This window comes from Nylanderia fulva, unplaced genomic scaffold (genome assembly GCF_048542155.1).
Source record: "Nylanderia fulva isolate GAGA-0341 unplaced genomic scaffold, ASM4854215v1 Scaffold1, whole genome shotgun sequence".
Lineage (NCBI taxonomy): Eukaryota > Metazoa > Arthropoda > Insecta > Hymenoptera > Formicidae > Nylanderia > Nylanderia fulva.
This window is the reverse complement of record NW_028189192.1, coordinates 1,935,275-1,945,497: the sequence shown is the minus strand read 5'-3', so window position 1 is coordinate 1,945,497 and position 10,223 is coordinate 1,935,275. Positions and strand designations below refer to the sequence as shown.

At 27.8% G+C, this 10,223-nt stretch overlaps 1 long non-coding RNA gene across 1 annotated transcript; it reads right to left on the bottom strand.

Annotated features, from left to right (window-relative positions):
• Window positions 1-8,261: 8,261 nt before the first annotated feature.
• LOC114928386 (uncharacterized) lies at window positions 8,262-10,223 on the bottom strand. Its single transcript, XR_003819059.2, has 4 exons — window positions 10,102-10,223; window positions 9,535-9,786; window positions 8,519-9,132; window positions 8,262-8,428 (listed from the first exon to the last, which is right to left on the bottom strand). It is a non-coding gene; the product is annotated as an uncharacterized LOC114928386 (long non-coding RNA).

The following is a 10,223-nucleotide window of genomic DNA, read 5'->3' as shown; positions in this document are numbered from 1 at the left end:
GATGAAGGACATTATTCGTTCTTTATCATGATCTGGCCTTTTCGCGCTGGTTCAAAATAAAACAGGTTTCTACTAAACAAAAAAAAAACAATATCTTTAATGTACTGCAGGGAGATTTCCGGGAAATTCAGAAATAATAACATTTTTCGGAATGGAATTGCTTTGGCTATATATCAGTTTGGATGCTAAATATACAGAGTGCCCGATAAATCGCGCTCCACCCATTAGATGCAGGTATACAGGAGGATAAATCTAGTAGAAAAGTCCTCTATCATTTTTCGATATTTGCAATAATTATTGAGAAATTAATTGAAATAGGTCGGTCAATTCACGCGGCCTACAAGCACGCGACAAGAAGACACACTGTAAAAAAATATGTAATATATTACACAAAAATATGTAAAATTATATAAATAATAAGTGTAAAATTACACGATAAATAATAGAAATGATTACCTTTTCATTATTTATCATGTAATTTTACATTTATTATTTATGTAATTTTACCAAATTTTTTTACAGTGTAGGTAGCAGGCTAACGTCACTAAACGTCAAAATGACATTTCCATTGTAAATGTGCTCCGATTAACAGGTTGATTAAAATCACGTATTGGCTGTCTCATCTCGCGCTTCAGGACACGCGAATTGGCCGATTTATTTCTCAATAATTATTGCAAATATCGAAAAATGGTAGACGACTTTTCTACTAGACTTAACTTACTCTACCTATATCTGACGGGTGGAGCGCGAATTATCAGAAACCCTATATAATTAAAGGCGATTTTATACTGTTCTCAAGGTGTACCGCAAGACATTTGATTTCCACGACGAGGACAAAATATTCAGTCAATTCGATGCTGTAAAACGATATTTTGTCACTTTTTTAACAAAGCGCGACTCCGAGAGAATGATTCTTTTCTCTCTCTTTTCTCTCATTTTTACGTTGTAAATTCGCTCCGATTAACAGGTTGATTAAAATCATGTCGACAGGTTGATTAAATCTTGAGTCACGGATATGTCTGTGATATTTTAACAATCTAATAAAATGGCAAGCCATGTAAGAGATTTTTTTATCTTTTTACATATCTCTTTTAATGAGGTAGTTGAACCTTTTCTATAACGGTGGCTGCATATTTTTACAAAATTTGTTACATGCAAGATCTCTTACACGCATATATGTATCCACTTTCTTTTTTATACGAATATTTCATGATCTATATATAATGTTTTTCCTTTTTTTCGTTGGAAGTCTAGAGATAACGACAGATTGACAATTGTAAACAAGTTTTTTTACGAGTTTTTTTATGAGAAAAATATAAAATCTTATACTTGATTTATATATAATTTTATGATTTTGCAAAATTTTAAAACTCGGATATAATGAAACGTTTAAGATAAAAATAAAAAAGTGATTAATCTTAGACTCTTTAAATTCAAAACAATAATTAAAGGCAAACACAAGCCAATAAATATTATAAAGCGTTAAAAGTAAATTTATTTACATATTTAAACCGATCGACTAAAAATAACTATGACAAAACTTAAACACATGAAAAATACAAAGATACAATAAAATATTTAAGATCTCGTACTTTGTCATGTTAAGTTTTGTCATTAATATTTTTAATCGATCAGTTTAAATATGTAAAAAAATCCAAAAGACAAAGTATCATGCAACGCAATAAATAAAAATAATGAAAGACCAACTTATACAAAGTGTAATATAATAAATTGTAAGTTTATGTAAGAATTATATAAAAGAATTATGTAAAAAATTTATAAATAAAATTGAATTTATTATATTACACCCACATATTCGTATGCTCGTAAGTTGGTTTTTCATTATTTTTATTTATTGCGTTAAATATGTAAATAAATTTACTAACGCTTATAATTTGGTTCGTGTTTGCCTTTAATTGTTGTATATAAGAAATAAATATAAGAAGAGATTACTATCCATTAAATTATTTATTTATATAAGAACAATTTAATTATTTATCTATAAAAACAGTTAATGTCTATTTGAAATATCGTATAATAATTTCTTTTAATTGTTTTGTAGAATAATTTAGGCACTCGAAAAATTTGTGTGTTAACCGTGAGAAAACCTTTTGAAAACTTATAAAATATCCGCATTACATGTCCTCTATCAGTGATCGAAACAAGTTTTAATTAAAAATTCACGTTTTTAATATACTATATATAACGTTTAAAATCAAGGTTCTCTGGTAAAATTTTATAAAAACTCTATATTAAAGTATTTGTTAAATTATGCACAGAGAGAATAATGAATGTAATTAAGTCATAATTCTATATATTTATACAAGTGCAGTTTTGTATTTGTATAATGCAATTACTGCACACTTTTCTTAAATATAAATACGTATTTTTTATATGAATTAATTTAACATAGGCTATTAAACCGTCTGTTTGAAACTGGCGGATAAATAATAAAAAACAGGTTGTAATAAATAAGTCTAGCTCTGTTGACTGTTCTGACATTTTATCATTGAGCTGAAGGCTCGACAAATTATATTGAACGATGACGGTTTGTTATTGGAAGAAAAAACACCACGATTTATTGCCATCCAAATAAACGATCAAAGAAACCCTAAACATCTTAATTCGTCAGAAATCACTATTTGATAATTTGACAATTAAATAAAGAATTTTCGTACTAAATATATTTAGAGCAAGTTCTGAGAAAGTTCTGATAAGTATAAATAAAGCATGAGATAATTTTCTATACTTTCGAAGCAAATTATATTTTTGCCTGAAAGAATTTAAAAAATAATAAGGAAATTAATGATTAGTTTGACCATACTGGCTCTTATTAATATTATTCGTCTTTATTAGATATGCAATGTTTCTTACATAGGACAAACAAATAAGAGACATCTAAATACTCGCATAAAGGAACACCAGAACAACATTAAAAAGCATGAATTGAATCTGTCGGTTGTTAGCAAACATAGAATAGAATGCAATCACGATTTCCGGTGGCTTGACCCTTGTATTTTACATACTAAAAAACATAGATGTAAGAGAGAAATTGCTGAAATGTTATATATTAAAAAGCAAACAAACACAATCAATCTTCAAACTGGCACAGACAATCTCAACTCTGTTTATGATAAGGTCATTAGAATAATTTAGCGTCTTGTACCAGTAGTTGACAGAATGTCTTAGCGACATGTTAAAGTTCACAGCGCTTAATATATCATAATTTATATCTTTATATCTTAATGTGTGGCTTATTAGAACTGTTTTAAGTAAGTACATTGTTGTCTCTCCTTGCACGAATTGACTTGTATTTAGTTTTAGTTTTGCGTCGCTAACTATTGATTTTTTATAATTTTAGCACTTGAAAAGGACCTAAATTTAAGGTCGAAACGTAGTGTATCTCATATTTAATAAAGACGAATAATATTAATAAGAGCCAGTATGGTCTAATCATTAATTTCCTTATTATTTTTCAAATTATATCTATTGCAAACCCTTATAGAAATTTATCACTAGTAACGCTAATTTATCACTTATTTCGAGTACTCAATCACTTATTTCGAATGCTTAAATTACTGTATATCAGTATTTTAAGTACTCGAAATAAGTGATTAATTGGCGTTAATAGTGATAAATTTCTACAAGGAAAACACATTAATCTTTCTATAACTTTTCTTAATAGCTTTTAAATTTTTGCGCTTAGCTCGCAAAATAATATAAGGAAAATATTAATTAAGCTACGTCATACAAGGAAAATGTAAAATTTTATTATATCACTGGTCATTTTTATAATATATATTTCGAAAATATTAGTGGTTTATAAAATATAATATATATGCATAACTATATAATATACATATATAACAATATGTGTAATGTACAATACGCTTTTTATGAGCTTTTTTTGCATTTCTCATACACTTTCCATATCTTCTGACTCTTTAACCTATCTGTTTTTTATGTACTTTTTTATATCTCTTGTATTTTTGGTATTATTTTAAAAGAATGCACGTGCATATATCAAGTTACGTCATACAAGGAAAATGTAAAATTTTATTATATTACTGGTCATTTTTATAATATATATTTCGAAAATATTAGTGGTTTATAAAATATAATATATATGCATAACTATATATAATATACATATATAGCAATATGTATTGGGTTGTTCAAAAAGTTATTGCGTTTTTTTCATTTGATTTTCAGGTGCGTTTATTTAATATACGTAATGAACATTAATCAATAATATATTGGCCGTTTTGTTCAATGACCTTTTGCCATCTCTCGGGCAATTTCATAATACCGCGTTCATAAAACTTCCTATCTTTCTCTGCGAGAAACTTGTCAAGGTGCTGTTTGATGAGGTCTTCAGAAGCAAACGTTTTACCGTTCAAGGAGTTTTGCAAGGAGCGAAATAGATGGAAGTCTGATGGCGCAAGGTCTGGGCTATATGGTGGATGTGGCAACACATCCCAACCAAGCTGCAATAATTTTTGCCGAGTGACCAAACTTGTGTGTGGTCTCGCATCGTCGTGGTGAAACACCACACCCTTACGATTGATCAGCTCGGGACGTTTCTGTGCGATGGCATCACTTAATTTCTGTAGCTGCTCACAGTAGACATCGGAATTGATCGTTTTATTCTGTGGAAGCAGCTCATAGAAGACTGGTCCCTTCCAATCCCACCAGATTAACAGCATCACCTTCTTTTGGTGGATGTCCGCCTTTGCTTGCCTTTCCGGTGCTTCATCTCGCTTACTCCAACTCCTTTTTCGGCTCACATTGTTGTAGACAATCCATTTTTCGTCGCCCGTGATCATACGCTTCAAGAACGGATCGTTTTCTTCGCGTTTGGTGAGTTGATCGCAGACGTTCATACGCTTTGTCAGATGAATTTCTTTCAACTCATGCGGTACCCAAATATCGAGCTTCTTCACGAAACCAAGCGATTTCAAATGTCCATGAACACTTCCAATGGACACTTTTAGAGCGGTAGCAAGCTCCCGAACCGTTGAATGCTTATTTGCTTGCACCAATGCCTTGATTTTATCGTCGTCAATCTCGGAAGGCCTACCGGAGCGATGAGCGTCTTTAACCGAAAAATCACCACCACGGAATCGGGCGAACCAGTTCTGGCACTGACGTTTTTCAATGACATTTCTGCCGTAAACTTGACGCAACTCTTCCCTTGCTTCAGTTGCTTTCTTCCCTTTTTTAAAGTAATAAAGCAAAATATGGCGAATATGCTCTTCAAAATTCTCCATGTTTAAACTACAATTGCAAGCACAAAACTCGACTAAATTGCGTCAACTTTTTTTTTGGTTTTTAGGTTAAGTGTCAACAACAAAATGTGCATAAACATTTGACATTCATGGCACGCTCAGATACAAATAAATGTGGACAGCGCTATCTATTGGAAAAAAACGCAATGACTTTTTGAACAACCCAATATATAATGTACAATACGCTTTTTAAACGTTTTATCTTTTCAACTTATATTAGATTGTTTTGTATAAAATATTTGGTTTTGCAATGTAGACTTTTTAAAGCTTTCTTTGGCAATAAAACTTTTTATATTTATACATGTTTTATATAATGACAGTTTAAGGTTTTGTGAATATTTGTACTTGTATTGAAAGTAGGTGAATAATTTGTATTGTAATTTGTATTGATATTGATATGAGAAAGATTATAAAAACGGTATAAATGTATTGTATCCGAAGTTCGTTCTAAGCCGGAAGGCAAGAACTATGTGAAATAAATAATAATAATACATGTTTTATATATCATTTTTAAGAGTTCATAATTTGCTTTTTTATATCTGATTTTATTCTTTGATTTAATCGATTTCCAATTTTTTTCAACATTTTTTTCAATATGATAATAAACAAGATTTTTGCGTGTTTTTTTATATAAATAAAAAAGTGGTCACATAACATAAATTAACACGTGTTATTGCAACAGCCGCTCGAAATATTACTGTTAAAAATTTAAACAAATTTAATATATTAAAAATTTTAATTTGGCAATAAAGTCACACATATAACAATCGTGGATCTGAGACTATGGTTTATGACATAAAAATTGAAGCGCATTCAAATTTAAATTTTTTATACTAATGTGAACCGACCCATACAGCACAGATTATTGCAATTATATTGCAGCAACGTTGCAATGTTGCAAGTTGCAATGCAACATTATAAAGACATTGCAGAGATATAAGTGCACAAAATTCTAGCACACTTGTAGCAACATGACATTAATATTTCGGAAATATTGCATGTAATTCAAATTTTATAATTTATATATTGTAATATATATAAATTAACTACAACGTATTTTCATTAATGATTTATTTACATTTATATACCTGTATATGCAACATTAGTTTATGGTTGCAATAACAATGCATTATTGCAAACTCATAACATATTGCAATATTGTTGTAATATTTTGTTGCAATCTTCCAAAAAGCGGACATTTTAACATTGCTGCAATTCAACAGCAATGATGTAGCAACATTTTGCAGTGAATTTGCAATATTGCGGTGAAAGATTGTTGTAATGTTTTTGCAATCTATCGGTGCTGTATGGGGAGTTCTTACTGGATGCAACAGTAATGTTTTGAGCGGCTGCTGCAATATTATGGCCACTTTTTTAAAATTTAAAATAGCATGCAAAAATCACGTTTATTAATACTAAAAAAAATGTTAAAAAATTTTAAATCAATTAAATCGAAGAATAAAATCAGATATAAAAAGACGAAATTAAACATGTACAAATATAAAGATTTTTGATAAAGAAAACTTTAAAAAGTTTACAAAATAGGACATTTCATATGGAACAATCTAATATTTAATAATTATTCTTTATCAGTATCTACGGAATGATACTTTTATTTCGCGTTCAAAACGCTTATCTATCATTCCTAAAAAAACAAAACTATACATGACATTATCGCTCTTTTTGTCTAAGTTTACTGATTTGAGATGTATATGATATTTATTTATGAATTTTTTAAAATAAATTTGCATATATCTTTCAACTGCAATTATATATTCTTACGTAATCATTTAATCTCTAAAAAGGGAAACAGCCAAGTAAATAAAATATGCATGAATTTTACGAATTTATATATTGTGAAAAAAATTAATTGCATCTTCTTTCATCATTCTTCGGTCTTTTTTGTTTTTTTGTATACTTCAATTACACTTTTAAATATCAAAAAATTTATAATAAAAAAGATAATTAATTTAAACGTCATGTTTAATTCTTATCAAATCATATAGTCAAAGTTTAATTATTATTATCGTATATAACTAAACTTTTCATGACGTCTGAATTAATCATCGCTTCATTATAAATTTTTCGATATTTAAAAACCAAAAAATGCGATTTTTAAAAAAAATTTGAAAAATGGCCTTAAAAATCGAAAATATTTGAATCCCCTTTTCGCTATAATAGCTCTAAAATTTTGTTTTAAAGTCTAAAATGTTATATATTTTTATGAAAAGAAATCGAAAAAATCTCATACTATTAAAATTTCTTTTTTTAATCATTTCAATATTTTTTTGTAAAATACATTCAAAGACGAAAAAATGACCGCCTTATTAATGACAATATATTCATTTTTCTTCAAGTTATAAATATTTGAAAATTTAAAAATGTTTAAAAATCAATATTTTTAAAAATATATAACTCGGGAAATAATGAAGATAAAAATCTAAAAAAATTCATGAAAGCTACTTTCAATAGGTACAAAAAGATAAAAAAATGAAGCAAATAAGAAATTGAATATTCTATTTTTTATAGAAAAGAGAGTTCGTGTCTTGAAGATGCTATTAAGATTGAAAATGTATAATACTTCCCGAATATGGCAGGGCCGAACTTGAGACTAACAGAGAATCTTTTCCAGCAACAAAAAAAGTAAGGTTTACTTTTAAAAAATATTTGCATTGATTTAAAAATGTAACTTTTTAATATTCTTTTTTTCTCTAAATATATCTAAGAAAAATAAACTACAACTAAAATTCAAAATTATTATTACATTATTTTGTAAAAATGCACAATAATTTTGATATTACTTTCTGTTATATTTTTTGGTAATTAAAATTACCTTTTTGTTGTTTTGCTAATGAAATCACTGAACAGCATTATTTACATGCTTCTTAATAACACTTCTTAAACAGTATTTAATATATTATTGGTTAGGATATTAAGAGAGATCACTAGTAATAATTTTAAACAAGATTTGACTTTCTTAGTAAAATCAAACAAGATTAATTTATTTCTATTGATACTACAAAATTAGAATCTTTTCAAATTTTTTATCATTATTTTAATTTAATACTCCTTTTCACATCAATGTTGATACCTCAGATCTTTTCTTCGTAATATGTCAATTTCTTTTTCACTTCTTTTATCTGTAAAAAATAATATTATATAAAATGTTATATTCTTATGTTACAATAGTATAGTGATCAATTTTTAATTCTAATATTATATATACGTACCCTACCTGTGGATTATATAGCTTTACAATATTTATTTCTGTTTCACACCAAGATTGTGTAATTCCTTCTTCCGATGAAGCATAAGATCTCTATTCTTTGTTATTTAGTTATCGTTCTTTTTTCCTTTTTATTCGTAAGATCTATGTTTGTGGTATCCTTTCCATTATATATAGCTTTGCTATCATGACATTTCCTTTAAATCATTTTCCATACTATCTGATAACAAGCTCTTGTCTTCCATTTCTTTCTGAGGTGCTAATGTTTTTATTTAACTGCTTCTTTTTGGAATATTCTTATAAAGTATTTGAGAACCATTTGATATACAATAGAGATTTACCCTCCTTAATCACATTAACTATGTCTGCCATTTGCTTCTATAAATTTCCTTGTTCCAATTGCAATTGGTCGAACAGTTTACGATACTGTATTAAATGCTCTGTAACTGAATACAGTTTTGCTGGCTTCTCTTTCAGTATGTCAAGCAAAAAGACACTAATACAATAATTTAATAAAACGTCATATTTAATTCTAATTGAAGTTCAATTAGGATATGTTCCACTTTCAATTGGTTTATAAGAAAGAATGCTAAAACATTTTTTGCTTCTGTCATGTAACTGCAAAAGAAATTTTTATACATTAAATTCCATAAGTACTATCAACATTATTTTAATATTTCTATAATTATGAAATAACATATACAAAAGAAATACATTTTTTGACTTTATAAACTTATAACACTAAAGATATATTGCATTTGGAAGCTTTGTTCAAAGTGTCAAAGAGAACAGGCTTACAAAATCAATTAAAATACTGTATCATAAATGACAATAATTAATGTTTACTAACAAACTAAAGAACTGTTCCGATATTCACTGCCAGTACTGAAATGCTATAGTTTACGTTACTTACACTATAGATTTTCAGTACTGGTAGTAATATCGGAACATGGGGTAAATAACAGCAAAAGATATATCACAAATTATTAATGTTTTATGTATAACTTTAAAGTTACTGACCATACACATAGAAAATTCCTCATCAAACGTTTGTTTGCCATATTTTTGATAATTTTTCCTTTTATATTTATAGATTTTACTGATGTTCATCATCGTTACCAAAATTTTCAATGGTGCATTGTTTCCACTTTATCTCTTAATAGTTTTCTCTTGATTTCTCTCTCCATATATATTTCAAATCCGTCACAACATTCAAGTCCATGTCATCTTTCCATATCATTGACATTTTCGTCGACGAGAGGTTTTCTTGTTCTAGCATGAGAGAAAATAAATTAATAAATATAAAACAAATTGTTTCACAATACAAAATTAATATTTTAGCAGTAATTATAAATTAAAGTATTTGTATAGAGTTTTCAAGATATAAATAGGTAGAAATTACTCTTCCAATTCGAAAAATGATCTTAATTAATTTTCTATTCGTCGCTTAATTAATTAGTCATTAGCAAATTTTATGAAAAGAAATGATCATTAACAAATACTTCAAAATTAAAATCTCGCAAAATTTATTTTTGTATGCTACTGGAAATTTTCTTACATCAATTTAATATATTTAAAAAACGTTACCCTTTTTGTTTGCGAATTATATTCGAGCGAAGAAATAAATTTCAGTAAAATATAAACCTGTCCATGCAAGTATCAACAAATAAAGCGTAACCTCAAAATACGCTGGATTATGTTCAAAAATC